The sequence below is a fragment of the Caretta caretta genome, chromosome 3 (assembly GCF_965140235.1).
Source record: "Caretta caretta isolate rCarCar2 chromosome 3, rCarCar1.hap1, whole genome shotgun sequence".
NCBI classification, from domain to species: domain Eukaryota; kingdom Metazoa; phylum Chordata; order Testudines; family Cheloniidae; genus Caretta; species Caretta caretta.
Genome location: NC_134208.1, coordinates 172946544 through 172973641, shown reverse-complemented (window position 1 = coordinate 172973641; position 27098 = coordinate 172946544). Strand labels below are relative to the sequence as shown.

The 27098-nt window shown below is 40.4% G+C and overlaps 1 long non-coding RNA gene across 1 annotated transcript in view; it reads left to right on the top strand.

Annotated features, from left to right (window-relative positions):
• The window catches only part of LOC142071447 (uncharacterized), a 45425-nt gene extending 18537 nt beyond the window's left edge, over positions 1-26888 (top strand). The window contains exons 2-3 of the long non-coding RNA XR_012667476.1: positions 21952-22160; positions 25508-26888. This is a non-coding gene — a long non-coding RNA (uncharacterized LOC142071447). The remainder of the gene's footprint in view (positions 1-21951; positions 22161-25507) is intronic.
• Positions 26889-27098: the final 210 nt, after the last annotated feature.

Below are 27098 nucleotides of genomic sequence, written 5' to 3'. Positions count from 1 at the left end.
CAAACTTATATATATTGAAGCCCCCATGCTGATATACCTTGAAGAGGCCTGATTTTCAGAGGGCAAGTGCTCAGCATTATTTCTGAAAATAATGTGCCTTTAAGGTGTCATGTTGGTAACCCAGAAATGGCGGCACCCAAAATCACTAGTAGCTTTTGAAAGCCTTGTTCAATATGAATTACATTAACATCTTTCAGAGGAACAGCCGTGTTAGTCTGTATTCGCAAAAAGAAAAGGAGTACTTGTGGCACCTTAGAGACTAACCAATTTATTTGAGCATGAGCTTTCGTGAGCCACAGCTCACTTCATCAGATGTGTACCGTGGAAACTGCAGCAGACTTTATATACACACAGAGAATATGAAACAATACCTCCTCCCACCCCACTGTCCTGCTGGTAATAGCTTATCTAAAGTGATCAACAGGTGGGCCATTTCCAGCACAAATCCAGGTTTTCTCACCCTCCACCCCCCCACACAAATTCACTCTCCTGCTGGTGCTAGCCCATCCAAAGTGACAACTCTTTACATAATCAAGTCGGGCTATTTCCTGCATAGATCCAGGTTTTCTCACTTCCCCCCCACCCCCATACACACACAAACTCACTCTCCTGCTGGTAATAGCTCATCTAAACTGACCACTCTCCAAGTTTAAATCCAAGTTAAACCAGAATATCTGGGGGGGGGGGGTAGGAAAAAACAAGAGGAAACAGGCTACCTTGCATAATGACTTAGCCACTCCCAGTCTCTATTTAAGCCTAAATTAATAGTATCCAATTTGCAAATGAATTCCAATTCAGCAGTTTCTCGCTGGAGTCTGGATTTGAAGTTTTTTTGTTTTAAGATAGCGACCTTCATGTCTGTGATTGCGTGACCAGAGAGATTGAAGTGTTCTCCGACTGGTTTATGAATGTTATAATTCTTGACATCTGATTTGTGTCCATTTATTCTTTTACGTAGAGACTGTCCAGTTTGACCAATGTACATGGCAGAGGGGCATTGCTGGCACATGATGGCATATATCACATTGGTGGATGTGCAGGTGAACGAGCCTCTTTGTGACTGTATAATAGCTAAAGCCACGGAAAATAGGTGGCTCAGGAACGGCAAGCTGGGCTGCAGAAACTCAATGTTAATTCTGAAAACAAAAAGAGGCTTTAAGTTGCAAAGAGAGCCTCTCTTAAGAAAAGCGCGGTTTCTTCCAAATTAGCACACCATGTGGATGGATTCTGCTTGTTCCTTAAATGATTGCAAAGTAGGTCCCAATTAAGTTTTTCATTTGAATGACTAATCAAGTTGATAGGCCACATCCTCTCCATGTGAAAATTAACGACACTGTTGACTTCAACTGAACTGTGCTGATCTACAGCTGCTGAGGATCTGGCCATAAGTTTATTGATAGAAATATTTATGAATCCACTTGTTATCTAGATTGTTCAGTGAATAGTAGTTGCAGTAAATCTTTAATATCAAGTGAAGCAGAAACACAGTACTATCCACCATGCATGGAACAAGCATAATCCTGCTGGAAAAGTCAAATCATCACATGTATTAGTAATTCATTCAGTTGTTTTTCTTTTAAGCATTAAAACCAGAAGCAAGAGACAGAACATTAATTTCATTTTTATGGTCTCCTTCAGTGCACAGTATATGTGCTATAAAATATAATGCAACAAAATACATGAACTGATCCTCTTCTCTGGCCATTTGGCAAGGTCATCCAAACAAAAGGACGGAAAATTAAAACACAAACATGGCCAGAATATCACTCAGACAGCTACTTCTGATCAATAAGACTTCTGTTGTTCTATTTTAGGATGTGTTTAAAATCAGTTTGTGGCACGGTATATGAGTGGGCCAGCATCTGTGAGAATGTCAGTGAATTATGGAAAGGCTTAAGGAACATACTCTTGGAAGCAGTAAGTGTTGAGCTCTTTTGTGTTTGCTTTGGAAGCTGGAATTGTGGTAGGTGTTTCCCATTTTTAGCATTCACACCTTTATTATGTTTGGCTTATACATTATAAATATTCCAGATGGTGGTGTATGGAGACTTCCTCTTGCCCAGAAATGAAGAGGTTTGGGTCTCCTGCAGATTTTCTCTCTATTGATCAAAAGATTCCCCCCACCCCCCGCCCTCATCAAGGCCCCAACTTTGCTTCCACTGAAGTTAGTGATAAAAGTTCCATTGATTACAATCACACACAACTGGGTCCTCAGGTACCCAGGGTTTCCATGTCATCAGAGAGAAAATGTCACAAGTGGCAGTGACATTAGAAATGATGGGACAACAGAAAGGCTGGCCAAGAATTAGCAGAAAGGTAAAGAATACTAAGATGACATAATGGTGAAAAACACTGTTATTCTTGAACATACCATTACAGTCTGAGAATGTGTCTTCTGAAAAGCCATTTATCTAATGTGATCATAGTTCATCTTGAGTTACCTTTTTATACTTGTTCTATTGTCGCGCTCATCAGCAATAATTTCTTACATTTACTAGTTATAGCACCTTTCATCATAAAGCATCCTAAACCACGTTATAATTTACATAGGAATAATTTTGCAGACTCCTCTGAGGTGTATCTTTACAGCAAGCTTAGAGGCAAAACTGGAGGTTTAGTCTGAAAATTTCAGTGGGCAGAACATATTTATACAAACTGGGAATTTTGTCAGGACACTGGTAACTCCTTTGTACGTGCAATAGGAATTAGCCACTAACCAGGCTACAGCAGTTAGTTTCCTTTCTAAATGTAAGGACAGCTAGACAGACTGTTGGAATGGTTGTTAAAGAAAATCAAGAATATAAGACAAGGAATACATTGTAAAAAATTTAGCTGTAATTTGATATCTTTTCACATATCCGCTTTGGCCTTGCCAAATCATTTACTCTACCCTGTTCTCTTTCTGCAATAAACATTCTTGTATATTTGCATTTTCAGCAGCAATGTTTAAACCTCAAAATGGTTTAAAAACCTCAAAAAGATGTTTAAATTGAATTAGCACCAACCGCTTGCACAACTGGGCTGGAAATCTTCCTAGATCCTGCTTTGTTGAAAGATTACTGGTACATCCCACTTCTCGCAGGGGTAAAAATAACGCAAGAAACAGTCTTCCTTGCAGTATCTCACCACTTCTTGGCTTGATTGGAACCGTGAGCTGCAAATGTCCATGAATATTAAAGTAGCTATAAAATGCTATCCAGACTGTTTCAAAGCTTGAGAAAGGTTTGCTCAGGATTTGGGGTGATGATGCAGGCAGGTTAATATTTTGTTTGAAATTATTTGTTCACTCTTGGTTAGGAGAGGTACAAGTGGTCTCAGATGCAACCCTAAGAATGGTAAGAGAGAAATTGATAGGGCCTAATCTCCACTGAAAATTGGAGTTTTGCCATTGACATCAATGAGAGCAGGATTTGGTTCTTAAATCCCATACGAACCTTCCTAATCCCCCACTCCCACCCAAAAATTGACAGATCTTGATTTTTAATCTGTCTGCATTGCTTATGGAATACGAGATATGCAGTTATTGTGCTAAATTATACATACATATGGGTGTCTATAGATCTTGTATGATTGTGATGAACAGTGGTGTTGAGAGTAGCACTGGAGGGGTAAAATGAATATTCATTTGCTTCATATGTGGCTGTGGGAAGAAGGTGAGGTGTGCCATATCATTGAGGGACTCACACAACTAACAGTGGAGTGCTACATTTGGAAGCTGACAAGTCTTCAGGAGAGAGATGTTTATCTTTTAATTTTCACAGCCTCAGATTTATATGCCAAACCAATAAAGGTAATAAAATCTCCTATTAATTCTCTTTTAATCTATTCATCTTCTAAAAAGAAATTAAAATCAAATATGGCTTTGAGACACAGCTACACAGTACATCTTGGTCAAGCATAACACTTAGCCTTTCGGGGTACATTTTCCTTTAAGTGATTTTCTATAGCCAAAAAAATTGAGTTGAAGAGTTGAGAGAAGATGGTGCATTTGATTTAAATGTAAAAACAAACAAGGACTACAAATGCAGTTACTGGTCAGCCAGGTTCCTAACCTCCTGATCCCCGTGGGCCAGGCTGCATGTGGTCTTCCCACATCTGTGAAGCAGGGGCAGAGAGAAAATGAGAATCTGTGCAAAGCCTGCACACAACAGCAATTCCCCGTGTTGTGGGAAGCAGGATGCCCGAAAGAGAGGGGAGGAAGTGGGGCCATGACCTCTTCCCTGTCCGCAGTGGTGCAGGGAGTGGGATGAGCACACAAGGGGAGCAATCTGCTCTGTCCCCCATGCCCAACGAGTAACCCCTGCACAGACTTCTGTGAGGCACAATCTCTCCAGTGCATTCTCTTCCTAGCCCATTTCAGGGGCTAGTGCAATATAATCAATAATGGGCCAGACCCTCAGCTGATGTCAATAGAGCTATCCCTGTTTAAATCAACAGAGGATCTGGGTGTATGATGACAGTGTAGGACTGGACCTCATTATTTCTTTGCTATGGAGATAGCAGTGTCTTTATTGATAACTCCTTACTGTCTTTTACTCCCAAATTCAAAGAAACAGAGTTTGGGATAGCACTGATTTTTAATTCCTAACACTAAAAGATTTTTCAGAGGCGCACATTAGACTTACAAAAAGAAAAGGAGTACTTGTGGCACCTTAGAGACTAACCAATTTGTTTGAGCATAAGCTTTCGTGAGCTACAGCTCACTTCATCGGATTTCATCACGAAAGCTTATGCTCAAATAAATTGGTTAGTCTCTAAGGTGTCACAAGTCCTCCTTTTCTTTTTGCGAATACAGACTAACACGGCTGTTACTCTGAAACCTGACATTAGACTTAGTTTATATTGTCCCCAATTATAACCACTAATACTGCATGATTGGCTTGTTATAATGTAGCTAATTCACCAGCAGCATTCACATGAATTTTCACATCTTACTGTGTAATAGTAGTGCTATTTATTAGCTAGAGGGCCCAATTTTAGCTGTGTTATAGGAACAGAGTGTGCATTACACAACAGAGCAAGGGTACACCTGCAGCTGGCCATTTCTATATTTATGGCTGCCTGACAGCCATAATGAATGGCAAATGGAGAGTATTTGTTTTTTCTTTGGCTTAGTAATTATTTTTCATAATTTAAAAATAAAAGTGAACCTGGACACCTGGCATTAATTACAGGTGTTAAATATCTGTAAGTCTCTTGCCAAGGTGCCCTGGAGAAACAGAACAGATTCTCAGGGCAGCACACAGGAAAGAAATTGTTAGCCAATCACAACTTTGCTGGAAAACTTGACTGGAAAAGCCCATATTTCATTACAGTTTAATTTGTAATCACATCCAGTCCTTTTCACTTCATGTTTCAAGTACCACAGCCTTTCATTGTATAGATGTAGCCTTAAGTTGGGCCACTTACCATGTGTTCTAAACAGAAAAAGGACTCCAGATCACATGTTTTGTAAACTTTATAATAGTGTGGTGACTTCAAAGTCTAATAAAGTTAAGTAACCAGCTGCTTGTTGTAGCTTTTGCTCTCACAGTTGTCATCCATTTACTATTAATTTGCAGAACCCCTGTCCCTCACATTCCCCCAACAGTTGCAATCATAAGACAAAGAAACCAATAGAAGGCCAATTAAAGTCGAGGGTAAAATGAGTGTTCCATAGTGTGAATTCATAACTATAGAGACTCTCAAATCCCTCAATGATAATTGTATAAAAAGATAGCTAAGAACTGATAGGACTGATTGAAAGACTATGAGAAGGGTAAAGATTAAGATTTCTCCAGAAACAGACTAAGCAGGTAACAGACACACGGATGAGGGGTAGGCAAATGGCAAATGAAAATTTACAATCAAGGAATGATCGGAACAAAAAAATAATAGTTTGCAACAAACCTGGAGAGATGAACAATGTGTTCAGAGGAATGGACTTACTGTATAGTACAATGGTCACTTTTGACTCAAGACAGTGCTGTTTTGTGGCACCATGAGGACATTTTGGACCTAAAGTGGATACAAAGCCACCACACTGATGTGAAGGAGAAATAATGACTGAATGAACTTCATAAACAACCTTTCTGAGGCTGTGCAATCTTGTACATCTGTAGCTCTCCTCTGCAGAGTGTAGGGAAAATAAGTCTGCCGAAAAAAGCCATGGTGGCCTCTAGTTTTCAAGGAAGAAGTGGATGGAGGAGTAACTGCACTAAGTAGCATGCTCCATCCCACACTGTGAGGTTGCTGTTCAATGTACAGCAGGCAGCCTGTAGCCAATGGCAGAACAAGTCCTGGTCCTTCTGGTCTGCCACAGCTGTGGGTATTTGCAGGAATGCAAGAAAAAGGATCTCTCCTTGCTGCTGGATAAGCCCGATAGGGTTGAAAAGCCTAGATCCATATAGATCTCTGGCCTCTCAACATTTGGTCCTTGCCTGCTGCTTGCTCTGGCCCCCTCTAGTTCCACAAGTGGGGGAGGGAATGCACAGACTCCATGGGACCACTAGAGCTATGGAGATTTGGAAACATCCAGGAAAGTTAAAGGTATAATTTTGAAGTGGATTAATTAAAACATGTTAAATCCCTGTGTGGATGTTGTTATTCAGAGCGAAAGTGGACTTAATTTGGTTTATCTTAATTCATTTGGAGCTTAGCTAATGCTTTAGGATTGTATTGGAATGATATTACCAAAAACTCAACAAAAATAAACACACACAACAAAAAACTCCTAGAATTGTCTGCAAATTGACCTTTTTGTGATACTTCCAGGGCTTAAATACCTGGCAAAAGTTAACCACCACAGCTTTAACAAAAATCCTACCAGCTATAAACATTCTAATTCAAGAGTCTACTACATCCCTAGGTCATCAGGGTCTAATATTAGGCATGCAGAACATCCACTCTGATAACCCTTCGAAAGGAATGTATTGACAGTCCAAAACAAGCCCTGCCCAATCTTTTAATGTAGCTTGACGTGAAGCCTATGTATTATCTTATAGGTGAACTATTAGCAATGATTATAGTTAAGGTTGCCTAATGCTTTCCATTAGGAGCCCTTGAATCCAGCTGCATTTGACTTTGCCAGACTTTATCCATGTTGGCTGAAATTTCTATGCTTGCTCTGTCTCAGGCTGAACGTTTTGGAAAAATTTCAGCGAAAGTGGTTCAGCAGTTGCTGACAGCGATGTTATGAAAAATTGTTTTTCCAGTGTTACATTCCCGACCCCATTTCTTTGAAGTATGCTAGTGTTTTGTGGCAGACATATTAAAATTTGGCAGAGGAAGAGCCCTGGAGTCAGAGATAGGACAGCGTGCTGTTCCTGTGAAAATTCAGCCTGATTTATCCAAGCAATCTCTGATAAATTGACATTTGCACATGCTCTATAGTGTTTGCTAGAGGCTAGCTGTTAAAATCTCTGAAAATTCAATCTGCATAGAGCATGTACCCAGCCCCACAAAGCTCCCTAAATACCAAATGTATTGAGCATACATGCTACACCCAACAGCTAAATACATATTAGGCAGAGAGTTTAGGGTTGCCAGTTTTGGTTGGATGTATTTCTGGAGGTTTCATCACATGACAATCTTTTATTAAAGATTAATCTTTAATTCCTAGAGATGCCAGGACAATCCTGGAGAGTTGCCAACCATAATAGAGTTAGAGCTCTATGCATTTTTGCAGCCCTTGTTATTGGGCAAGTCTTCATACACCTAATTTAAGAGGAAGACAGATACTATTTCCCTACTTTACCAATGGGATAAATGAAGTTGCACCAGATTACTTCTAACAAAGCTCTGGGTAGAACTCAGGAGTGAAATCTTGGCCGCCTTTGAAGTAAATGGCAAAACTCCCAAGTCTTTGGTCTGCAATTGTGAAGCAGGGGCAGAGAGAAAATGAGACTCTGTGCAAAGCCTGCACAATTGCAGACCAAAGTCTTTGCCATATTGCCTTTCAGAATGAATTTGCCAGATCTGTGTGTTTGGTTCTACTATCTAATTGCTAGACTACATTCCCTTCCATATCCAGAATAGGAGGATTCCCTGTTCCCAATATTCCTCTGTTATCTAACACAGAGGTTCTCAAACTGTGGTCCGTGGACCACCAGTGGTCCGTGAGCTCCATTCAGGTGGTCCACGGATAGTTCCCTTTAAGGTGCATGCCTGGACGGCCACACACAAGAGAATGAAGGGCCACCCACCTAATTAGTGGAGCTGCGCAGGCCTGGCTTCACTAATTAGGGACCTGGACCCTGGAGAAGATGCACATGTAAGGTGAGGTGGTGGCCTTGGTGGGAATAGGGGATAGGTAGGAGGGGGCAGTGGGGTGAGAAAAGGGGGTGGGCGGAATTTGGGACATGCAGAGCTGTGGCAGCCAGAGAAAGAGGCGACTTTCCCCAGCTCCAGGGCTGCAGGGGGAGAGAGCCCCCTCCTTCCCAGCCCCAGCTCGGGGGCTGCTGCGGCAGGGGAGAGAGGGCACATTCGTTGCATTAGAAAGGTAAGACTGCTGATATTAAAATACGAGTAGTGTGCTTTTATTTGTAGAACAAAAATGTTTATTATTAAGGGGTTTTTTTTATATAGCACTTTTATTCAAAGTGCTTCACAATAGTTAGCTAATGGTACAAACAACATTTGGAAAGAACATTAAGTGGTCCGCCGAGACCCTCAGCAACTTTCAAGTGGTCTGCGGGGAAAAAAAGTTTGAGAACCAATGATCTAACAAGTAGTTGTAAAAGCCACAGGCAGAGTGTCTGTCACATTCTGTCTAGTGACTGATTCCACAGAAGATAGCTTAATACTACCATCAGAATCATTCAAGCATGATCATACAGTCATTTGGAAATAGTAAACAACTCCTCCCCAAACCTTCCAACAATCTAAATCTATTTTAACTCAGATTAACTTTAATTTATCACAACACTTTACCCATCAGACATAGTTCTAATAGGTTTACGCTCTGGTGGGCTTGGGCTTGTAGTTTCAGTTTTAATGAAAGGTGGTTACCAATAACTGTTTTGACTGGATTTCAGTTGTGATCTATACATAATACCCATTTAATTACAGGTTTAGTATGTACCTTCATCTCAAAGATTTCCATCTCATTACAATACATGGGATCGGTATCTTTTTTCATTGGCTTCCTTTTCAAAAATATCACATTAAAGTTCTTTCTGGTATGCTTACAGCATAGCACTTGGTGAGGTTTTTGATAGACTGGGTATAATTGAGGCTAATCACAATTTAATGAATGGAGACTGGGGCTTTAACACGTCATGAGAGAGAGAGATTCTTACTTTGTTAAATATGCTTTTGTGGGTTTGATTAAATCTGTGCCAAATTACCTGAAATAATATTCAGTTATTACACAAACCAGCCTCTGATATGGAAAGTACATTGTGCTTTTGGATTCCGTCTGCCAGCGATTTTTTTGTTTTGTTTCCCGCCCCCCTCCGAGGCTAAGTAGTAACCGATATCTGACAACCAAGCTTTATATACTTTTCCTCTTGAGTGGTGGCAGAAGAGACTGAAAGCGGTCACAAAACTATGTATCTTATACGTAGCTAGTGTGTCACAAATAACAAAATGTTCTCAATTAAAAAAAAAGATTTTGAGCTCTTTGGAGATGTTCCAACTTCAGAGTTAAGTCTAAAATGTCAATAAAGACTGATTTCAGAGTAGCAGCCGTGTTAGTCTGTATTCGCAAAAAGAAAAGGAGTACTTGTGGCACCTTAGAGACTAACCAATTTATTTGAGCATGAGCTTTTGTGAGCTACAGCTCACTTCATCGGATGCATTCAGTGAAAAATACAGTCAATAAAGACTGAGGTGCAAAGTGCTATTATAGTTTAGTGACACTACATTGCAGAAAATTTGCACTGAAAGGGGCATTTCATTTCAATCTGATTCTCCTTTGATTGTTTGCCCAGTTTTATTTTTACTTTAAACACTGTTTTCTTAAAAATTGGTACTAATAGTTCATTATTGTTCTGTAACATGACATCACTCAATGCCAATATTTCATGTCAGATCAGGTAATAGCCCTTTGGAAAAATCCTTCAAATCCTATTGGTTGTAAATGAAAACTACTGTCAATTTTCTCTCTTCCTCCTCCCTACCTCCGCACACATATTGTGAGGGTGTTGCTTTGTATGGTCTTTTAAATGTACAAATACCTACTTTTCTTGGTTACAACTGATAGATGAGCATGAATCCTACTCCTCAGGTTTTTGCAGTTATTTAATTATAGGATCTCTTAATTCCCAACGGTTATACCATTTTAAATGTAATAGATTGAGAAATTCTAGACTTACTTATACATTACTTAGGGCAGGCTAATGTATATCTGGGTTGACGATTGATCCTAAACGGGGCCCAATTCTCTTCTCATTCAAAATGTGTGTAAATCAGGATGAATTTCACTTACGTCTATGGATTTAAACCTATGTAAAATTGGTGTAAGTGAAAGTAGAACCAGACCCCAAAGCCCAAATTTTTATCTCTGTTATACCACATAAATCTGGAGTAACTCCAAGGACATCAGTCATTGAATCAGATTTACATTGGTGTAAAGGAGAGCAAAATTTGCCTGACTGTAGTTTGACTGCTTGACAAAATTATCTGGAAATGCACTGCTAGCCTGTCAGTGTTTTTTTTTTTTTGTTTTGTTTTTGACATTTCCCATAGGAAGTATCCATTTTAACAGAGTCAATACCTTTCGTATATCCTTGTCAATCTGTATGGCTAAACAAAATTTACAGAGTCAGCAAATTAAGATGTAAAAGAAGTAGCTAATCAGGACCTCTCCAGGTACTTTTTTTCCACCAACAATATACAATACTTAATTTCCTACAAGGATATTATAGTGTCTACTGAGATTTCAAAGTCTGATTAGTTTCAAAGGCTTGGGTTTTTAAAAAACTTGTAATTCTAAAAAAGAGATATAAACATTACAACAATCCATTGCCTCAAGTCTGGAGAAACCTGGTTGCTGCCGTCCCTTTGGGGAAAGAATGGGACTCTTTAGATTTTTACCGATAAGGTATGAATAACATTCTCATAAAGCTCAAAGATTGCCCAGATATACACATTTAAAATAATTATGGTGATTAAATAGAGCTGCAAACAGCTATAGCTCCAGGCAACACCAGCTAAATGTAAAGAGAAAACATCTTCTGCATATGTTTGTGATTTATGTAATTACATGCTTCTACAAGCTACACACCATTTACTGGCAAACAGCCATCTCTTCTTTCATTACAATTTAGCAACAGTAAGTAACACACTTCATCTGTTTGAGAAGCTCCACTTAATAATGCCACTAAGGCTGTATACAACACCACTGTGGAATGAATGTGAAAAATACAACATAATTTTGTTGAGAGTGTAAAAATAGCATTTGTGAGCTTACTTCTCATGTCAATTAGGAATGAGTCCATTGGAGGCAATCATGTTACACCCAATGTATAACCCAGTGCTAGTGAGATTTTTAAAAGGCCTAAGGTGTATAAATAGGCACACATGTATCATTTGCTCTACTTACTCCATTATTCAACAGGTGATGTTGTACAGCAAAGCTGGTCAAAATGATTTAAACAAAAATTTAAAAAAATTAAAAAAAATCCTCTCTCCCCCCCTCCCTTCCCAAACCATCTGGTTTAACAAAATCAGAAAAACAAAACTAAACTAAAAAAGTCCTTTGCTGGTTTTCCTGTTTTGTTTTTGGCTTATTGTTCTCCCCTTTCCCTTTTTTCTTCAGAGGCAAAATTAAAAAAGGAAAAAATGGGTACAGAGGAAAATGAAAGAAGGGAACAAAGGAAAGATAGAGAGAAAACGGGGAAAACAAAAAGCAAAAAAGACACGTGTGCCTAAAGTGAAAAATTTCAAATGCAAGTTTGTCTATAAATATTCATAAAAAATTCTGACACTGAAAAAGTATTCCTTTTCATACCTATGGAATGAAAATAGCTTTTACATTTTCCACAATTATTTTCTGACCAGCTGTTTTGTACAGCAAAGAAGCTATTGCAGTTTTGAATGAGAGCCATAAACAATTTGGCAGGTGAAAGACATGGTCATCTAGCTAACTGACATCTTCAGTATTTCTGAACTGTGATCACTGAGGTTGTTTAACTGCACATCCAAAATGATTAATCTGCATGTGTAATTAGTGAAGCATTCTGTTTGTTGTTCTCTGGTCTCTCTTTCCCTCCAATCAAAGGCAAGAAGAACTATGGCTGTGCAGTTCTTTTTCGTCACTTGGAATTAGATGTATTTGCAGTTCTATGTACAATATGGGGTTCGCTTTTATAAAAAACAGAAGAATGTTGTCCCCACTAATTATCTGCATGGATGCACAACTATTTGGTGAATTTGCAAGCTATACATTTGCCTGTGCAAAAATAGGTAAATTGTTTGCACAATTACTCCTTTCTTATGGGAAATATCTATTTACTCTTGAGATCACCTATTTTTCTGGGTGAGGTAATAGTTACAGATTAAACCCTACAGGTACTGAAACCCTATTGGACCCTCTTACTAAGGCAAGCTCCCAAGAGTAAAAGCTGACCAAAAACTGAGGAACCACCTCAGATTTAGTGCATTGTTTTCCCCTCCGTTAATTGAAAATAGAATCATAGAATCATAGAATATCAGGGTTGGAAGGGACCCCAGAAGGTCATCTAGTCCAACCCCCTGCTCAAAGCAGGACCAATTCCCAGTTAAATCATCCCAGCCAGGGCTTTGTCAAGCCTGACCTTAAAAACCTCAAAGGAAGGAGATTCTACCACCTCCCTAGGTAACGCATTCCAGTGTTTCACCACCCTCTTAGTGAAAAAGTTTTTCCTAATATCCAATCTAAACCTCCCCCACTGCAACTTGAGACCATTACTCCTCGTTCTGTCATCTGCTACCATTGAGAACAGTCTAGAGCCATCCTCTTTGGAACCCCCTTTCAGGTAGTTGAAAGCAGCTATCAAATCCCCCCTCATTCTTCTCTTCTGCAGGCTAAACAATCCCAGCTCCCTCAGCCTCTCCTCATAACTCATGTGTTCCAGTCCCCTAATCATTTTTGTTGCCCTTCGCTGGACTCTCTCCAATTTATCCACATCCTTCTTGAAGTGTGGGGCCCAAAACTGGACACAGTACTCCAGATGAGGCCTCACCAATGTCGAATAGAGGGGAACGATCACGTCCCTCGATCTGCTCGCTATGCCCCTACTTATCCATCCCAAAATGCCATTGGCCTTCTTGGCAACAAGGGCACACTGCTGACTCATATCCAGCTTCTCGTCCACTGTCACCCCTAGGTCCTTTTCCGCAGAACTGCTGCCTAGCCATTCGGTCCCTAGTCTGTAGCTGTGCATTGGGTTCTTCCGTCCTAAGTGCAGGACCCTGCACTTATCCTTATTGAACCTCATCACATTTCTTTTGGCCCAATCCTCCAATTTGTCCAGGTCTTTCTGTATCCTATCCCTCCCCTCCAGCGTATCTACCACTCCTCCCAGTTTAGTATCATCAGCAAATTTGCTGAGAGTGCAATCCACACCATCCTCCAGATCATTTATGAAGATATTGAACAAAACCGGCCCCAGGACCGACCCTTGGGGTACTCCACTTGATACCGGCTGCCAACTAGATATGGAGCCATTGATCACTACCCGTTGAGCCCGACAATCTAGCCAGCTTTCTACCCACCTTGTAGTGCATTCATCCAGCCCATACTTCCTTAACTTGCTGACAAGAATACTGTGGGAGACCGTGTCAAAAGCTTTGCTAAAGTCAAGAAACAATACATCCACTGCTTTCCCTTCATCCACAGAACCAGTAATCTCATCATAAAAGGCGATTAGATTAGTCAGGCATGACCTTCCCTTGGTGAATCCATGCTGGCTGTTCCTGATCACTTTCCTCTCATGCAAGTGCTTCAGGATTGATTCTTTGAGGACCTGCTCCATGATTTTTCCAGGGACTGAAGTGACAGGCAAAGGATTTACCCCGAGCCTTATTTCAGAAATATAGTCTGAAAAGGCAAGCTACACTTAACACCTGTTAAGAGTTAAAAAATAAAACTGGAGAGAAAAGCTAAATAATTCTTTCATATTTCAATATGTCTGTGCTAGATTCTGATAAACATTCACCGATTACCACTTCACAAGGAATGCCACCACAGCCCATGCAACTACTTGTGGGGTCAGGAACTGTTAAGGATAAAAAGAAAAGGAGTATTTGTGGCACCTAAGAGACGAACAAATTTAAGGATAAGTGCATCAAAATCTGGTCCTCCACATTTATCATATCCTTTATGGTTTCAGTTAAATTAGGCTTCTACCCGCTATTGATTTTCTGTTTTGTTTTAAAGCCTGTTTTGTTAGTTTTCTTCTTTTCATTGAAACTGCAAGATGTAGTTTAAATAGCACAAACGAGGGTGCAAGTAAGACAAGCCATGTTTGTTTATGGCAAAGGAGCTGTGATCAGAAAGCAATTGTCCTTGCAAAATTATATATATTTTACATTGTCTGATATTGTGCATATGCAATTGCTTTTCCATTTAGGCATGTGATTGCATGTACAACTATTTCCCCTTTTAAATGACCTGAGATGCCAAGTTCGCTGCTATTAAAATATTTCCAATTATTTACATGCACAATTGCTAATGAGATAGTGTCTCAGTGGGCAGTTTAAAAAACAATCTTTCAAAAGTTCTCCATCTATCACAAATCTATCCTGTGGCTTGAGACGGAGTCCTCCCTGCCCCCACATTTCTGGTGAGCACAAAAAAAAAAAAAAGTATGATGAAGTTAGTCTAGAACATTTTGTCCTTTCTAAAATGCATGTGTATGACTGTTTCATTACATTTCCTCTTGTCTCTATTGTAATCTACCTGCTGACTCATTGCTAGGTTCCTTTCCCAGCCTGGGCTCAGAGAAACCTCTTCTTACTACCATACCCCTTTCAGGAGTCTGAAGCCTGAGCCCTAATGCCTGGGGCTGAAGCATGTAATTTAACTTTATGGGGACCCCTCTGGTGTGGAACCCTGGGCAATTGCCTACTTGCCATCCCCTAACACAGCACTTGCAACCCCCGCCAAAACCTGTCCTGCAACCCCCTTGGGGGTTGTGACTCCCAGGCTGAGAAACACTGATCTAGATGAGTTGATGTACCCCTGGCTGAGAACCACTGAGCTAGAGCGGAAAAGATCCAGACAAGGGCAGGCAGTAGGTTACTCATTTCAAGATCCAGCGAGAACAGGGCTCCATAATCCCCAGAGCACAGGAAAAGGATGCAATATCCTGAACGCGGAGGACCAAGTTCAACATGGAGCCAGAGGCTGCATGAAAACAAGAGCAGTGGTTTGGAGACAGAGGCTTGGGAGCTGGCTGCAAAGGGAAAGCCAGACAGCCTGATTGCTTGGACCAGAAGGCTGAGAGCTGGGCAGAGAGACACCCGGTTGCTCACAGGGGACAAGCAATGGCTACGGCAGACTACAGGCAGGAGGATGGTGTAGTGGTTACAAGACTCATATCTGTCTCTCAGTACTGTGCTAGCCTTAGGGGGTTGAATTAGAGATTATTGTTTTGATCCTGATTGTTGTTGTTATTGCTGAAATTTTGGGATTAAATCCTGCCCTCTGACTGTAAATGTTTTGGTGCAGAGACCGTGTCTTGTTCTGTGTTTGTGCCCTACGGTCTGGCCCATGATGAGGGCTCCTCGGTGCTATGATAATACAAATAAATGAAGGCAATGACAAAACTCCTACTGACCTCAATAAGGCCAGGAAGTCACCCTGAGTACGTAGCATGTTTGCACCCTTTTTTTGCAAGCGCTAATAAAATACCAACTCAAAATCTGAGTGATAGAGAACCCACCAAGGGTTGGCAGCTAGCGTTCAGGGTGCCAACAGTGCTTGCCTGTGAGCTCAGGGTTCACTGATCATGGCTACTGGACATCTGGAGGGATCTGGTATACACAGCACGCACTGCGACACCCTGCGGCAAGTCAGCCACAAGATGAAAGTCTCCCTGATTCTCAAAACGTGTAGGAAAAATATAGTTTAGGCGGGGGTTTTCAGAAGAGCTATGGAAGTTAGCTGCTCGCCTCACCATTCAATTTTTAGTGGTAGCAGGGTGCCTGACTCCTAGGGTCAACTGATTTAGGCTTGTGCTGTGGGGCTAAAAATAGCAGTATAGGGCTCTGAAACCCACCTCACTGGGACGGACAGAGGGAAGAAGGAGGTTCTCAGAGCCTAGCCTCCAGCTTAAGCCATCTACACCGCTATTTTTCAGTTTCACAGTGCAAGTCTCACAAGCCTGAGTCAGTCAAGCCAGGCTCTGAGACTTGCTGCCGTGGGTTTTTTCAGTTGGCTGTGTAGACATACCTTTAGAGACCTAAGAAAGCCCCATCCAAAAATGTTAACGGTGGCTTTTGTCACGTTTCCTGAAAAGATCACTCTCAGTAGCAGCTCTGAAAAGGTACCTAATATTCAAGGGCACCGGGAGCTACGGGGCTTGGAAGTGTGACCCAGTGCCACTTTCAGGTAGCTTGAGTATAGTGCAATTCTTACTGACCTGTCTTCTTGACGTCTCTGCTACAGGGGTCCCAGTAGTGGATGGGGTGGGATCAGTGAGGGGGGTATGCGGCCACCACAGGTGCCACCTTGAAGGGACATTTCTAGACTGGGAGACAGGCGGCTAATATGGATAACTGGAGAGCAAAGTTGCAGAGTCTCTCTCTCAGTTTACCAGTGCCACACCTGTGGGCAGAGGTCAGCTGACATGCTAGGGGTTGGAGCTCACAAACCCATTTTCTTATTGGAGATCAAATGGGGAAGCAATTTCCAGGATCAAGTGATCAGGTCACATGGCCAGGGTTGGCTCTGCTGTGAGTGCCATGGGAATTTTGAGGGGGTTGGTACTTAGTTTATTTTAGATGCCTGGCTTCTTCTTTTTGGGTTTGGCCTCTGATTACATTATGCATAAGTCTCCGGAGACTTTATAATCAGGGTCTTTTTATAAATTAAAAAGAATATAGATAAGATTAAAAAGGCATTTTTTTTTCATTCTGTCTAAGGGAGAGCAGGTGTTTGGCTCAGAGGGATGTATTCTCTTGCTAGTTCAGCAGTGCACAAGGAGGTAAGTAGCAGTGTCCCCTATGGCAAAAACAAATACCTTAGAAAGACGAGAACTGGAGAGAAGTTGAACTGGGTATCCACCCTCTTGATCTAATTTATTACACCAAGGACATATAGTAACATGCTGAGTGCAAAAATGACTTGCAGCTGATAAAAGTTTAACTGAAATCCTATTGGCTTAGCCAGAAGGAAGTTTATCATAACCAATCTATTTAGTTGCTAACCTCAAGGATTCCTGTAAGAGTCTTTGCAGGGCGAGGTGAGAGCCATGCATTTTGCAAACATAGGCCCAGATACTTCATGGTCTTTGCCTAAGCATGCATCTGGAGTGGAGGAATGCCAGGGGACACGGCCACTCATTGTGTACCCTTCACAATGACAAGGAACAATTGTATTCCCTGTGCTTGGGGAAGTGAAAAGACTGGTTCCCCTTTGTGTCCCCAGACACCAGTCACCTTAGAAAGGCTAGAAAAGACTAGAGGAGGAAGCAGGGTTCTGGGCCCTTCCTCTTTGCAGACCAGGTCACAAAGGTGCAGGCTACAACATCTGATGCAACAGTGCATCTTGCTCATTGATCCAGTACATGTGTGTCTGTCTGTGGAATTATAGCCAGATCTTCCTGAAGCAATGCTGCTCTGCACCAACTCCACCTCAGCGTGGCAATGCTAATAGGCACAATATAATCCCCAAGGAGCTAAATTCTGCCGTCACTTACACATGGTTAATTTCACTGATTTGTGAGCCTGCAACACTGAAACCAGGTATTACATCCTCCACTGCTGTGAACTGCTTACAGGGTTGTCAGGAAAAAAGGTTCTTTTTCTGAGGTGCAGAATGCATGTCAAGGTCTGAGATATGGCTACCAGTGGAAAAAAAGGGTAGCCTACAATCTTTGGGGCTTAACATAAATCCTAAGGAGGAAAAAATATGAGGAGGGTTTGAGGGAATCAGAAAGATTGAGTCTAAATTGGTGTAAGGTGCTGAGGAGGCTGAAAGAAGATGCAAGTACCCTTATCTTAGATTCTCACTTGAATTTGAGCCAAAGGCATCCTCTATGTTTGCGTCAGTAAGCATAAACATGAAACCCACATGTAACGCTATTGATCACAAAGCGAACAACAAACTGGTTGCTAGCTCTTGAGGCACTTGGCACAACTCCCCCAAACACACCCAGCAAATCAAGTGAACTCACCATCTTTAGGACCTTGATCTTCTCTTAAGATCCCCTTTGTATGGCCAGGGCTTGCGTCTTAACTTTATAGAGGTAAAATGTCATGGCCATGGGAACTAATTTACACCACCAATATTGAGCACCCCAATGCTCCAATGTTAGCCAGGTATTAATTTTTAGGGATTGTACAGCACTTTGAAAATGTATATTTTCCTATCAGCACTAAGCACTATTGGGATTACTTGTTGGGCCAGTTCTTCAGCTAGTGTAAATCAGTAAATATGCTGATTTATACCAGTGTCTCTCTCTCCCCTTGAGTCATAGATCATGAGTGATTTGTGATCCATTCGTGGGGCCTACTACAATTACAGTATCAGACAGATAATGCAACACATGATAGAAGATTGTCCAGTTACCAAATCTGAAAGTGGAATTACCTGGCTGTTTAAGGCAGGGATATACATTGACTTATATTTGCAAACTGTGCAATGAAGTTCCCCCCCCCCCCCCCGATCTGTGACATAAGCCCTAAATTAATATGTTAATTGTCAAGTTGGGGTCTAAACATTCCATTTTATGTGGCTAAGCTTCAGCCTAGGGCAACATGTTGCACAGAGGAGGAATTTAGCCTTTGACCTGATTAAACAACTAAAATTCTCCAGTTTCGCTTTATGTGTGAAACTTCACACAGCTCTAATTGCTAATGCCCTGAGGAAGAAGGCTAGAGGTTCTGGGGAGTTGGCAGGTGCAAAAAATCACATGGAGAAGCTCCTTAGATTACTCTGCACCCTCGCAGAAACCATATTAAAGAAGTAATGCACACCTTTTGGGGAAAATTTTCAAAGGTACAAAGGGCAATTTGTCTTCCATTGGATGCATCAATCCTATTTGTGTCTTTGAATGTCTCCCCTTTTGTGTCACATAAACAAAATCTTGCAAGCCACAAGGAGACCATTTCAGTGTGGAGTTTGAGAAATTAATCACATTGCTCATGATATCGTTAGAGTAATTCATTCTCAAATTCTGTTCTAATCAGACTCTTATGCCCACACCCATTACCATGGTATCTGGATGCATTAAGCTTGGCTGATCAGCTGCAGTATGGAATATCACTGTCACTACCCAGAATCTCTGACAGCAACAATAAACCTTAACAGGCTTTTGCCCAGGTACATCTCTAGTATAACTTGTTACATGAATGGGATCCATCAGTGATACTGTGTATTCTATTTTTTGAAAAAGTATGTCAATTAAAAGGTTTCCTTTTTTCTGTCTTTCATAAATCATTTCAATCAGTTCACCCGTTGCAGCACTGTTCTGTTGATTTCATAGTTGAGATGATTATTTTCATCTGACATAGGAAAATAGCAAGATTAGGGGACTCCTTGAAATAAACAATAAGGCTAAAAAGGAAAGTTTACTAACTAGAAATATGATTGGAACTGAAATATAAAGCCAACGCTGAAGTGGAGTAATTTGAGAACACTTGAAGCAAACACCATTGTGAATATATGAAATGATGTATTGATATGATGCCCTGTAATGTTAGGATGTATTCGTCAAACCTATATACAAGCTATACTAAATATGTTCTTTTTATGTGCAGTATGTATTCCAAAACTACAAAAAAATAAAGTTTTGAAATATTCATCTTAATGGGGCTATTTTTTAGGTTTTAATTTAAGAAAAATCTGTGCATTCCAGCTATAGTTTTTCATTGTCCACAAACAGGTTTTTCAGGACTATTACTAAGAAAATATCCGCTATGAAATGCAATGCAGTGACCTTCCTTATAAGCAGACAAACCTCATTTTTTGTTTTCACTTTCTCTTGCACCCAGAAAAGCTCATCGCCGAGGCTCATTGTAAAATCCTACTTTTTACGGAGTTTCCAAGAAGGAATGAATGAGATAAAGGAAGGTCAAAGGATTTGTCTAACTTCAAACTATGAATCAGTAGCTCTGCCAGAACTGGAAACCAAAATCCTTGTTCCCAGTCATATGATCACATGAAATAGGATGCGAAATTAAAGGGGCTTAGCTTAATTGTGTTATCAAAACTGTTGCAGTCTTTGAAATTTGAATGTTCCATTCAAGGAAGGGATTAGAAAAGACATTCCTACTTCTTCTGCTTTAAATGCCCTGGAAGGCTAATTCAAAGCCCTCCCAAAAAAGGGTAAACTCTGCTTTATGTTCCATAGGACTGCCCTAAGGTCCTTTATCAATGCTTGGATTTTGCATCATACAGAATGAACAGTGGAATAAGACAGTTTTCAATCACGTTCATTTTCATATGTTGAGTGATTTCATTGACTATGTCACTCAAATCGGGAGAGAAGTTTTTTGTTTTGCTTCATAAGAAACTCACTACACTCATTGGAACGAAATCTATCAGAAATGTGCAATTGTATTACTTTTGGGGGGACTTTAATATATTTTAGGGCAAATAAAATGGTAGTGGTTATCTAAAATCTGAGGAGTCAGACACTTACTGGACACAGATAAACATTTACTGCTTTTAATATCCTTCACCATTCTCCTTTAGTTGAGATCACCTTGTGAGACAGTTAAGCAATTTGAATGTTTTATTTAGTTGTTGCTTAGGTCTTCAAAACGTAATGGGAAGGCAATTTATGGGGCGAGAGCAAATGCTAATTTAGTTACATGCTAACAGAGTAGAAAGAGCTATATTTATTAACAGGAGCTATGTTTTTACATATTTTGTAGCATTTATGTCATCCAGAAAAATGGCATAAGTGGATTTTCTAAGTAGACTTGGGAAGTAGCTAGATGAAAAGAAAAGTGTACTATAGGGAGAGACAAATACCAATCCAAAGTCAAAGCACTTCAGAGACACGTAGCGTCCTAATACAAAATGTACTGCATATTGATCTATGGTTGCAGACACTCAGGCATGATTGAGCTCTATGAAAATCCCTCTTCTGATTTCTTTTAGCTTTAGACACATTCAACCCACTCCAGCAAATCCATCTCAAAGGAGAAAAGGAAATATGCAGTGGAGGTCACATTATTCTAACTACAGTAGTTTGTTCTTTCTTCCCATGAAGCTCTCTTCACTGACAACTGATTCTAGAAGTAGAAATGCACAAACAATAAGGTTAAAAAAAAATCTCCCATCACAAATAGCCTGCAGGGCTGTGAATCTCCTTGTATTTTGTATCTCCAGTGTATATTTATGGCTTTGCTTATCTAAAATGAGTTATTTGGGTATCTAAAAGTGTTTAGTCTCTTTTAAAAATCTTCATTAGTTTTAAGGCTCAGGGCCTGCACTACAGACAATCCAGTTTAATTCTCTTCTGCCTCAGGTCACCAGAGCTATTTCTGTCTCAAGACTTGAATCTGGAATTTAAGGTTAGGACTCTCAAAGCAGTGAAAGTAACCAGGTATGGTAATATTTCTCAGCAAAGCCAAGCCCTGCAGCCTTAATATAATTACACATGTGGAATTTGGTTCTGAACTTTGATTTTCTTCCCCACCCTTTTTCTAAATGTGTGTGTCAAACATCCCACAAGTAATTGGTGAAAAATGAAGTATCAGAGGTGGAAAAAAACACCCCCTCCCAACTTCTGGCTGGAGAACGAGCCAGAAAGTATGGTTTGTGACTTAATAGTTTGCTGCATTATTTATCACTATTTTATTTTAATTTTACAGATGGAGAACTGTCATTTGACTCCCCGCCCGCCTTTTTTTTTAAACTGTGAAATGCAAATTTTGTCATTAAGTACAATGCCCATGGGAATGGGATCTATCTGGGGAAGTGCCCAGACACAGAAAAATACAGTGTCCTTTGAAATCAAAGAACTTCTGGACCAACAAAATATACTGCATGACCTTCATGTGTTGTTATAACATGCAGATTGGTAAGTTTTGTGAGTTAAAGGCATCATGCAAAGTCTATTGAAATTAATGGAGAAATTTCCATTGAAGTCAAATGGGCCCTAAGAGAATTTTCCAAGAATGTCATGTAAAGTGAAAACTATATCTAAAGGGCCATCTAGCAATTTCACAGTTCTTATTATGGGACACATCATAGCATTCTGTACTTAATGGAAAAAAGCTGGAATAAAACTCAGATCTTTTTGTATGAGTCCCAACCATTTGGACTAAAGAGAAAATCTCCATTAGCTGTTGGAAGTGCAGAAACTATGACATACAGTTGAGCAGCTCTGATTACATCTAATAAAAGCCAGTGATATACATACATGTTAGCCAGTTTATTATAGTCAAATGATTGGTCATCAGATGGTAAGTAAGTATAATTTTACTATCTTTGCTCTGCTAGAAACATTAGCAGTTTGTAGCCTAGTAAAGTTTTACTCCTGATTTACTGCTGTCTTGTATCAGACTTATGACAGAAAGTTAAAGAAAAGGAGTACTTGTGGCACCTTAGAGACTAACCAATTTATTTGAGCATAAGCTTTTGTGAGCTACAGCTCACTCCGATGAAGTGAGCTGTAGCTCACGAAAGCTTATGCTCAAATAAATTGGTTAGTCTCTAAGGTTCCACAAGTACTCCTTTTCTTTTTGCGAATACAGACTAACACGGCTGCTACTCTGAAACCAGTTAAAGAAATGTGGCTGTGGAACCCATTCCAATAATATCGGAACGTTTGCATCTAACTTTATAATACACTAATCATTTGCAGACAGAATTTCTCTGTCTTTGTTTATTATGCCAAGGAAGTGACTGTCTTCTCATGGGACACTAGCCCATCTGTTAGAGAGCCAGACAAGATCTGTTTTGTTAGATTAAAGAAGGCAAGACCTTATTTTCTAGCAATGTTTTTTATGTCCACTAAAAGTAATTGACAATGCCTCACCAAATTCTCTCAGCTGAACAAAAAACATGCCAGAAAATTTAATATACCTGGTAAACTACTATATATAGACATACTCTATAATTAAGGATAGTTTAACAGATTGGACTAGTCCACAGAATCTTTTAACATTCAATTTCAACACGAATGTGTGTTAATAAAAAGGACTGAACTCATTAATTAAAAACAGTTACAAAATACAGCTGGACAGAATTTAAAGCACAGTCTCATCCACATCAAGACTTGTCCAATTAAGGGAAGAAGCCCTTTGCTACAATTGGGTTTCCTTAGCACAAAGCTGGGCAACAGGAGTGTAGAACCACAGTGAAGCTACAAAGCACTACTCTCAAAAGAGATCACATTTTTTCCTTTTCTGGAGGGAGCAGGCATCCTGGGAGAGAAAAGATGGTCCAGTCATTAAAAGGATCTCTGGAGTCCCTGACTACCAAAGTTCAATTCCTTGCTCTGCCAGACTTCGTGTGACACTGGACAAGCTGTTTAGTCTGTCTGGCCTGGATGAACAAAAGGAGTTGGGCATCTAAGTCCCAGTTTCAGGACCACCGTGAAGCACAAAACTCTCATGGAACAGCGTAGCTACCAAGTGAGTCTAGGTGCTTAAGATTCTGCAGTAAGAGTTCCCTAGGGTATCTAGGTTTCTGCCTCTGGGCAGGCACACTGAATGAGGGTCTGAGTTAGGGAGGAGCATAGGAAAGAAAATTTTGAAATACATTCTACCCTTAATATAACATTATGGGCTTAAATTTCCATCCTGACTCTTGGCTAGGAGTGTAGATGATAGGAACATACTCAAATCCATCCTGCTCTACTTATAGTAAAAGCCTCATGGGATGAATCCTGCCCACATCACAAGAGCCCGACTTTGCAGAATATTGAGGCATGCTGCAGGATCGACTGAGAGTCCCTACACAATTTGATTTATTGACAGTCTTTGCTCAGGAGAAAGTTAGGCTCTGAATAGCAGACAGTGGTGCGGATGAGAACTAAGGTCCATGAGCAGAGTCATGTGGTGGAATTATATTTGCCTAAACTGTGTCGGAATTCAGCCAGTGACAGTGAAGGAACTGATTTAAGAAGAAAGATTAACAGACCTAGAAGTGCAAAGCTAAATGGATACCTGAGGGCGGGAAAGTGATAACTATCTATGTGCATAATGTATGAAGGATGAAGACACCAGTGATAAAGGGAGGGTGGGCTGGTGCTATAAGAAATACTGGGATTAAATTAAGAAAGATAAAACTTTTAGACTAAATATAGGGAGATATTCCTTATCTATTAGACTGTATAGTAGTGTGTTCAGGTAGATGGTGTTAAACTCATTTGGGACAACTCAAACAAGACTGGAAAAAGCATTAGAATGTACACTGTAGGGAAGACTCCAGCACTGGCAGGAAGATGGGTTATATCAGTATCTCTCAACCCATGTGGCATGATCTTCAGATCTACTGAAGGTACTGTGCTTGCTAAAAAATAAAAGCTCAGAACCCCATGGTTGCTAGGACCCAGTAGGAACCAGGGAAGGGTGCAACGTGATCCTTCGCTCCTTCTCCTGCTGCTACCGACCCAGTACTCCATCCTCTCCAGTCCCTTAAAAAAACAAACAAAAAAACCCAAATCACAGTGGAGCTGTCTCCTTCTCTTACCCACACAGCCCAGAAGTAAACATAGCCCTTGGTCATCTGAGTTCAAGTCATGTGATGAAAAAAGAAATGCACAAAAATACCCTGAGAAGGAGGTACGCAGTCGTGCCTGATGAGCCCGGGAGGTGGACAGACAAGCCAATGCTCAGCAAGAAATGGGTGTGCAGCTTGCCCTTATCAAAGCAGTGAGCTAGTACTTGTCATAAAAGGTCCCACACTAGGCTCAAATTGATACCCAGAAGAAGTGTGTGAGTCAATGGAGGGAGAGCTTTGTAGCACAGCACACATTGCTCTGGACAGCAGGGATGCAGGAAAGGGGAACAGAGCAACAGGAACTACAAGTACCCATGCTAACCGGCAAGAGTCTTCAGAACACACAGTAAGCCCCAAGTGTCTTATAACTTACAATATAAAACTCCTCCCCCACCCCATGTGCCCACCCAACCAGTCACAGCACAGACACCCCCCTCACCCCCCGCGCACACACACACACGCACACACACACACACACTCTATTCAGGTTCTGCTCTGAAATGTGTACTACCCTAGCACGGGCAAGCAACATGTTTTTGTAAGGACAACGTACACCCCCGTAGCCATGACTCTTTTCCTCCACACCGTGCCCACTTTTTTGATGGTACTGTAGTGGTGTGTGTTACTGCAGTGCATTGCTGGCTTTAGTACAGTGCAGGCACAAGCATATGCAAGTAACAGCTCCTTTATTTCACGCAGGCTTCATATTTACCCAGGATGCACAGTGCAACTTCCACCCTTTTTAAGGTGCTCATTGGCGATTTGAGGACTGGGCCGACAGACGACTGACAGCATATTGAGATTGCTTGTGGAATACCTATGAAGTAGCTTTTGAAGCAGAAGAAACTGGTCAAATGTTTGGCAGGGAGACTACTGCCAGGCAACAGTTTTCAGACATCTGAAAAGAGAGTTTATTCTTTAGTGTTTTGCTATTTGTTTGTTACTACATACAGATTGGCATGTTCATCTCCAAAGCATGCTGACAACATTCTCTGTATTTTGGGTATCAGTTAGGATTGAAGCCATCTCTATAAAGATACCGTACATAACAGAGTTGGCACAGAGTGAGCAGTTGTCTTGGGGCACAAGTACTTTTTGAATCAAGGCTTCAGCATTTCTTTAATCAGAAAGCCTGTTCTAAGAAATGCCATCCATATCGAACAGATGTTCCATTGAAGAACACACTGGATCTTTTGCAGAATATGGCTCAGGGCCCATTTCCACTCAATGGTTGGAACAGGGCTGATTTCTTTATATTAGGAAAAGAGATATAAAGCCATTTCCCCATGCAAAAGTTGTTCAGCTATCTGTAATGAAGGAGATGTTTTCCAATCTGGGATTTAGAATTTCATTTGCAAATAGTTCACATTTCTGTACAGTTTTCCGCATGCTAAAGGGCATCCTTAAAATAAAGACTATAGTTGGACATATACAAATTCTTTGTAATGTATAAAATAGCTGGGTAGTAAATTTGAAAAAAAAATAATTGTCCAGTGAATTTAGGCCTTTTTTCTGCTCACAAGTTGTCTGCAATCAGGATTTGTTATGGATCTCTTTGGTATAACTCATGGTTAGAGATTTTATGCAAACAAATTTCACCTTATTCATTATGTACAAACTGCTGATTGTAAACATTCCTTTTAGTATTTAATATGTTCACTATTTGATAGCTTCAGGCTGTACAATTGGTTGTCTAAGTCACATGGTATTGTTTATGTTCCCTCAGTGCTTCTGCCCTTAATGATTTCCATATGGTAATGAAATAAACTAAATAAATTGTTTTGTAATTAAGTAAATCTTGGCTCATCGGATCAAAATTCATTTTTCAGGAACATTCAAACTAACAAAAATTCCATGAAAAAAGTATGTTAGAAGGGGGTATGAGCACATTCAAAGCAAAGTTCTATTTAGAAAGTACCAAATATCCCAATAGTTCCCCCCTTACTGTTTTACCAGCAGTGATAAGGTTTTTTGTGTCAGCTCCCCAACTATCTTATACAGTGATTGTATTTATTTTAATGTGTCTATATGTAAGACGTGTGTGTTTTATGTAAATTTGCACAAAATGTAATTTCAGTGAAAACCGAATGTATAAACTCACAGCACAGTTTGCCTATAAATATTTCCAGGGGCAGCTGTTTGTCTGCTAACAGTAGACAATAAAATTTGTTGTTTCTACTTTTCTAGGAAAGCAGTTTTCTCTAAAACATAAACTTCACACTACGTGTTGTTTGCTATCATTTCAAGGCCACGACTCTAATGGAAAAGAATGTGTTAAATGTAGCATTAT